We start from the raw sequence: 6,000 nt of genomic DNA, 5'->3' as shown, positions 1-6,000 counted from the left end.
AAAACACTTCTGCGGCTGAAAGTCTTTTTAAAAGAAACACTTTATGGGGTGACCAGTTAGCTGAGTTGGTTAGAGTGCGGTGCTAATAATACCGAGGTTGCCAGTTGGATCCCGGCATGGGCCACTGTGACCTGTGCCCTCCTTGAAATGAATGAATGAATGAATGAATGAATGAATGAATGAATGAATGAATGAATGAAAGAAAGAAACAGTTTATTAGGCCATGGTTAGCAAAAAAAAGAAAAAAAAAAGAAGACCAGTTTGGGGCATGGCGTCTAAACCACCAGCAGCAGGGCTAGTTAGGAAAGACAACATGTTCATCATCCCATAGTTTTGCAGTTTTGCAAGTGTTTTTATACATCAAGTAGGGGGGAGAAAGATGTTCTGGAAGGATCTACATTAGCTCTAGACAAAGGATGGGCTAGATCTGCAAGAGGTACAGTAAAGTCCTTCACGCACAAGAAGCGGTTCAAAGGCACCTGGCTATTCTCTTTTCAGATAATCTCGGAAATAGCTGCGTGGGAGTTAATTTAATAATTCCAACATACACGAAGGAGTGTGAGCAGTCTTTTATTGGCTTTGCACTGCAGTTAACTGATAACCCCTTTCTGTCTCTTCCTCCACCCTCTGGCCTGTTGTAATTTCATTTGGGACATCTCAGAATTTTCTCCTTGTCACCCTCAGAAAAACATCCCGCCACAATAGTACTTATAGTTTACTCATCATCATAGTCAACAAAAGATCTCTCTGTTTGGGAAATCAAAGACACTATATCACTTTAAAAGTCAGAATCTCCAGTAACCTAAAAGCTCAAGTCACATGTGCGCACACACAGAACCCCCTGAACCTAGATCCAGAGGGAGATATTCAGTTGGAAAGTTTATTTTTACAAAGGTCAAATTATTCTCCCTGAAGTTCCTGTAGACAAGTGATTTTAGAGATAGAGGCCCCTAAAGATCTAAAGGAAATGCTATTATAATGCAAATAAAGCTTCCTGCAACCCAGCTGTGACATTTGATACCAGAGAGAATATGACTGAAAATACACAGCACCACTCTGGCTTTTCTCAAACGAAAAGGAAATTGTCAGAGACAACTATAACTTGCAAGGACAAAACCCAACACATGTGAATTTCCATTTACAGTACAAAGGATGAGGATGCTGGCGGTGAGTGGTAGAGTAGGCTGCAGAATAGCTACCGAACAGAAATACTGAGTTCAGTCTTGGCCACACAGTTGCAAAATGGGAAGCCAGAGAACAGAAGACCCAGTTTAAATGAACTTCTCAGTCAATAAGTCCCTAAAACAACGTGTTATTCCTTTAACGTCTTCTATTACACAGTGATTAAATGGGCGCCCACACAGTCCTGATTAACAACATTTTCTTGGGCCCATTTCTCCAATTCCAGTTCTATAGCACTTAATGTTCCCTCTAAAATTGCTTTGGGGAGAGCAATCTCATGTCAGGGAAATGAATTCAAAAGTGCTTCCCTACCGGGGCTGAGGGACATTCACACCTTCAATTCACAACTCAGAAATTATCAGGCTTTAGATTGCTTTGCAAAGTTCACAGAATAAATTCAAGAAGACTGCTATTGAGTGAGGTTATCTTTAGACAGTCGACACACACATTTAATCTTTAAAACCATCGTTTTAAAATAGATGATTACCAATATTCTTCAGCAGAATGGACTTGTTTACCCAAGTAAACTATTTGAATAGCATGTTTTATAAGCCTTAGCTTTTAGAAATATCTCTCCTTTTCAGAGGCCGTCACCACTTTTTGGCACACAATGTATTTAACCCCTGCTCATGCATAGCTTAGTATTCAGCCACAGACCTCAAAAGGACCCTATACAGATTTGTGGACCGTTTCTGTCTAGTCCCTCTGAGACAGGTTAGTTAGTGTGTTGCTAGGTAGCCAGGGAGGTTCCTGGTGGAACAAACAAAGACAGCCATATCCTGAAACTCCAGGTTTTGAAATCATTCCTTCACTCCAGGATAAAATGTAACAACGCCTTTAGGTTGATCATAAAATTCCTTTTGGACTCACAAACGGAGCAGATCTGATAGATAAGATTGGGTTATTTTGCTAATTCCTTCAGGATGGGCAAGCAGAACAAACATGGATAGACAAATTTCATTAAAAAGCGCCAGCACCCCTTCCCCAAACAGGCAAGGGAAGGTATAAAAGTAAGAGCTTTTGCCTCAGTCACTGGGCACCCCCATTCGGTACCACCTCCCGCTCGGGAGCTCTGACCCTTTGCTTTCAATAAACTATCCTCTTTTTAAAACTCTTTGCCTCTCCTGGGTCCATGTTTCCATTCTTCGGTCTCACGAGACACGATCCCGGCCCTCACTCACTCACTCACTTGAAAGTCCCCTACATCATTTGGGGACTCACAGAGACATATTCCTCCTTCACCTCCTTTCTAGGACCTTGCGCAGCATACACATCTCCCTCCACTGAATGATCTTTCTGGACTCGTGGGTGAAGGGAAACAGAATTGGCCATCCCAAAATATGCCTCTTTGGCATATTGATTATTTGAGGCTGATTATTTTTCCTCCCCTACATGGGCAATGATGTGCATTGGGACAGTGTGCTGGGCCTTGTGTCCACTTAGGAACAGATCTCACAGCCTTCTTTACACATGACTCATATTCTTCCCTCCGAATGGATTATCTACCGAAAAAGCCATAGCTTAACAATTCTTGGGAGCATCATTCACATACATGATCCAAGGGGTGCAACTCAACTAGAGTTGTATGATGTCTACGCCTTGTCTCACCCTCCAGTTCCATTTCTGTGAGGATTAGACAGTTGTTCACAATGTCCTTACAGCCAATATCTCCATGCTTTTCTGATTGTTTGCCCCATCAATAAAACATTTTTCATCACACTCTCCAACATATATACATACTTATATTTAGAAAATATGTACATGTGCCAACACACACACCACACACACACACAATTTTTTTAAGTGTGAAATACAAACTAAATATATATACCTGCAATGCCAAAAAAATGTATACAAGTGGACACTGTGGTCAGCGTTGTTCAAGTAATAGTTCGCTGTCATCAGAAGTGTCTGGACGCTGATGGTAACCACTTTGAGCACCTCTTGTAATTGCAGAAGTCAAACGTGACTTGTATTCATCTTTTGTTATCGGTATATACCGAGTATTACAATTTTAATAGTTTTTTCCTTTCTTAAAATGGGTATACATTTCTTTGGCACCCTCTGTAGAACTTCTAATAATTTTTTTTTATTTTATTAAAATGTATTGAGGTGACAATGGCTGGTAATATTACATAGGTTTCAAGTGTACAATTCTGTAATACATCATCTATATATCACTTTGTATGTTCACCACCCACAGTCAGTTCTCCTTCCATCATCATATATTTGACCAACTTCTAATAATTTTTGAGATCATCAGATTGGATGAAAAAAAATCAAGATCCCCATATGCTGCCTAGAAGAAACCCACTTGAATTTAAACATGGAAATAGGTTAAAAGCATGGGAAAACATACACCACACTAACACTAATCAAAATTAAGCTAGAATCAAATATATGGTGACGGAAGGAGAACTGACTCTGGGTGGTGAACACACAATTGGATTTATAGATGATGTAATACAGAATTGTACACCTGAAATCTATGTAATTTTACTAATAATTGTCACCCCAATAAATTAAAAAAAAAATAAAATAAAGCTAGAGTGATAATATTAATATCAAAGAAAATCTCAGAGTGAAAAATAATACCAGGGATAAAAAGTGTCACTTAGTAAGAATAAAGGCATCAATTCATCAAGATTATATAATAATCATAATGTTTATGAACTTAATAACAGAGCTTCAAACCACTTGAAGTAAAAACTGATAGAACTGAAAAGTGAGGTAGCTAACTCCATAATTACAGTCAGATAGTTAAATACGCTTTTCTCAATCATTAATGGAACAAGTAAACAGAAAATCAGCAAGTATATAGGAGACTTGAACAACACTGTCAACTGATGTGACTTAATGAACATTTATAAAATATTCTATCCACCAAGAGCAGAATACGCATTGTTTTCAAGTATACATGGACTATTTACCAAGATAGACGATACTCTGGGCCATAAAGCAAATCTCAATAAATTTAAAAGGATTCAATCTATACAAAGTGTGTTATATGACCACAATGGAATTAAATTAGAAATCAATAATAGAAAGATTTCTGGAAAATCCCCAAATAACACAACTCTAAAAAATGCATGGGCAGGCCGGCCCGGTGGCTCAGGTGGTTAGAGCTCCATGCTCCTAACTCCGAAGGCTGCCGGTTCCATTCCCACATGGGCCGGTGGGCTCTCAACCACAAGGTTGCCAGTTCTACTCCTCGAGTAGCGCAAGGGATGGTGGGCTGTGCCCCCTGCAACTAGAAAATGGCAACTAGACCTGGAGCTGAGCTGCGCCCTCCACAACTAAGATGAAAGGACAACAACTTGACTTGGAAAAAAGGCCTAGAAGTATACACTGTTCCCCAATAAAGTCCTGTTCCCCTTCCCCAATAAAAAAAAAAACCTTAAAAAAAAAAAATGCATGGGCAGCTTTTCGGCTGGCCACCACCTCCCGCCATGTGACCCATGCGGCCCCTCCGGCAGCGCCTGTGGGCCTGTCGCCGGGCTTTTCAAGGTGGGAGTCCCCGCACCTTGAGTCCCTGTCTTAGTTCCTTCTCTCTTCCTACTGGGAATCCAACTCCGTACTGGAGCCCACGCCCGCCCGGGACCCTCTCCGCCGTTTGGGTCCGGCGCCCCAGGCCTTCATTCCAGTGGAATCCGTCCCTTTGCTGCCTGCAGCGGAACGGTCGGCGGAGGAGGCAACCTTCCTCTCGCCTCACCCCTGATTGATGCGGCTGTCCTCCGCACCACCAGCTCAGTCGCATTTTGTGCAACAGAGCCTACGAGTTGAAGATGAATGAAGGTTGTCATGAATGTTTTCCAAGAACTTAAAATGACTGAACTGCTAGGAGCACATCTGTGTGTAACAAGGTAGCTGCAGACGAATGCTCAAGTCCTTAGCTGTGTTTTACAAAGTCATTGCCTCCGAGGTGGCACGTAACATTTTAGAAGGAAAAATGAATTGGCCAAGAAGGCATGAATTTGAGCAAATGATGAAAATTAATATTTTATTTAACATTGATCACAAATTATGTAGAAAATAACATGTTTGAATACTTTCAATTGCTGAGCAATAAAATGGGTTTTTTTGTTTTTTGTTTGTTTAAAGATTTTATTGGGGAAGGGGAACAGGACTTTACTGGGGAACAGTGTGTACTTCCAGGACTTTTTTCCAAGTCAAGTTGTCCTTTCAATCTTAGTTGTGGAGGGTGCCGTTCAGCTTCAAGTTGTTGTCCTTTCAGTCTTAGTTGTGGAGGGCGCAGCTCAGCTCCAGGTCCAGTTGCCGTTGCTAGTTGCAGGGGGTGCAGCCCACCATCCCTTGCGGGACTCGAACTGGCAACCTTGTGGTTAAGAGGATGCACTCCAACCAACTGAGCCATTCAGGAGCTCAGCGGCAGCTCAGCTCAAGGTGCTGGGTTCAATCTTAGTTGCAGGGGGCGGAGCCCACCATCCGTTGCGGCACTCGAGGAATTGAACTGGTACCCTTGTGGTTGAGAGCCCACTGGCCCATGTGGGAATCGAACTGGCAGCCTTCAGAGTCAGAAGCATGGAGCTCTAACAGCCTGAGCCACCAGGCCGGCCCTGAAATGTTTTTAAAAAAAAAAAAAAAAAAGAAATGCATGGGCAAAGAAGAAATCAAAAGAGAAATAAGAAAATATTTTGAACTGTATAAAAATGACATGATATATTAAAATTTGTGGAATGCACCTAAGGACACGCTTCAAAGAAAACTTATAGCACTAAACACCTATATTACAAAAGAAAAAAGGTCTGAAATCAATTACTTCAGCTGCCAAGATTAGTTGGGAAGTTAAATGACTTGTAC

Source organism: Rhinolophus sinicus, chromosome X, assembly GCF_036562045.2.
Source record: "Rhinolophus sinicus isolate RSC01 chromosome X, ASM3656204v1, whole genome shotgun sequence".
NCBI lineage: Eukaryota > Metazoa > Chordata > Mammalia > Chiroptera > Rhinolophidae > Rhinolophus > Rhinolophus sinicus.
The sequence above is the reverse complement of the archived record's forward strand: the minus strand, read 5'-3'. Positions refer to the sequence as shown.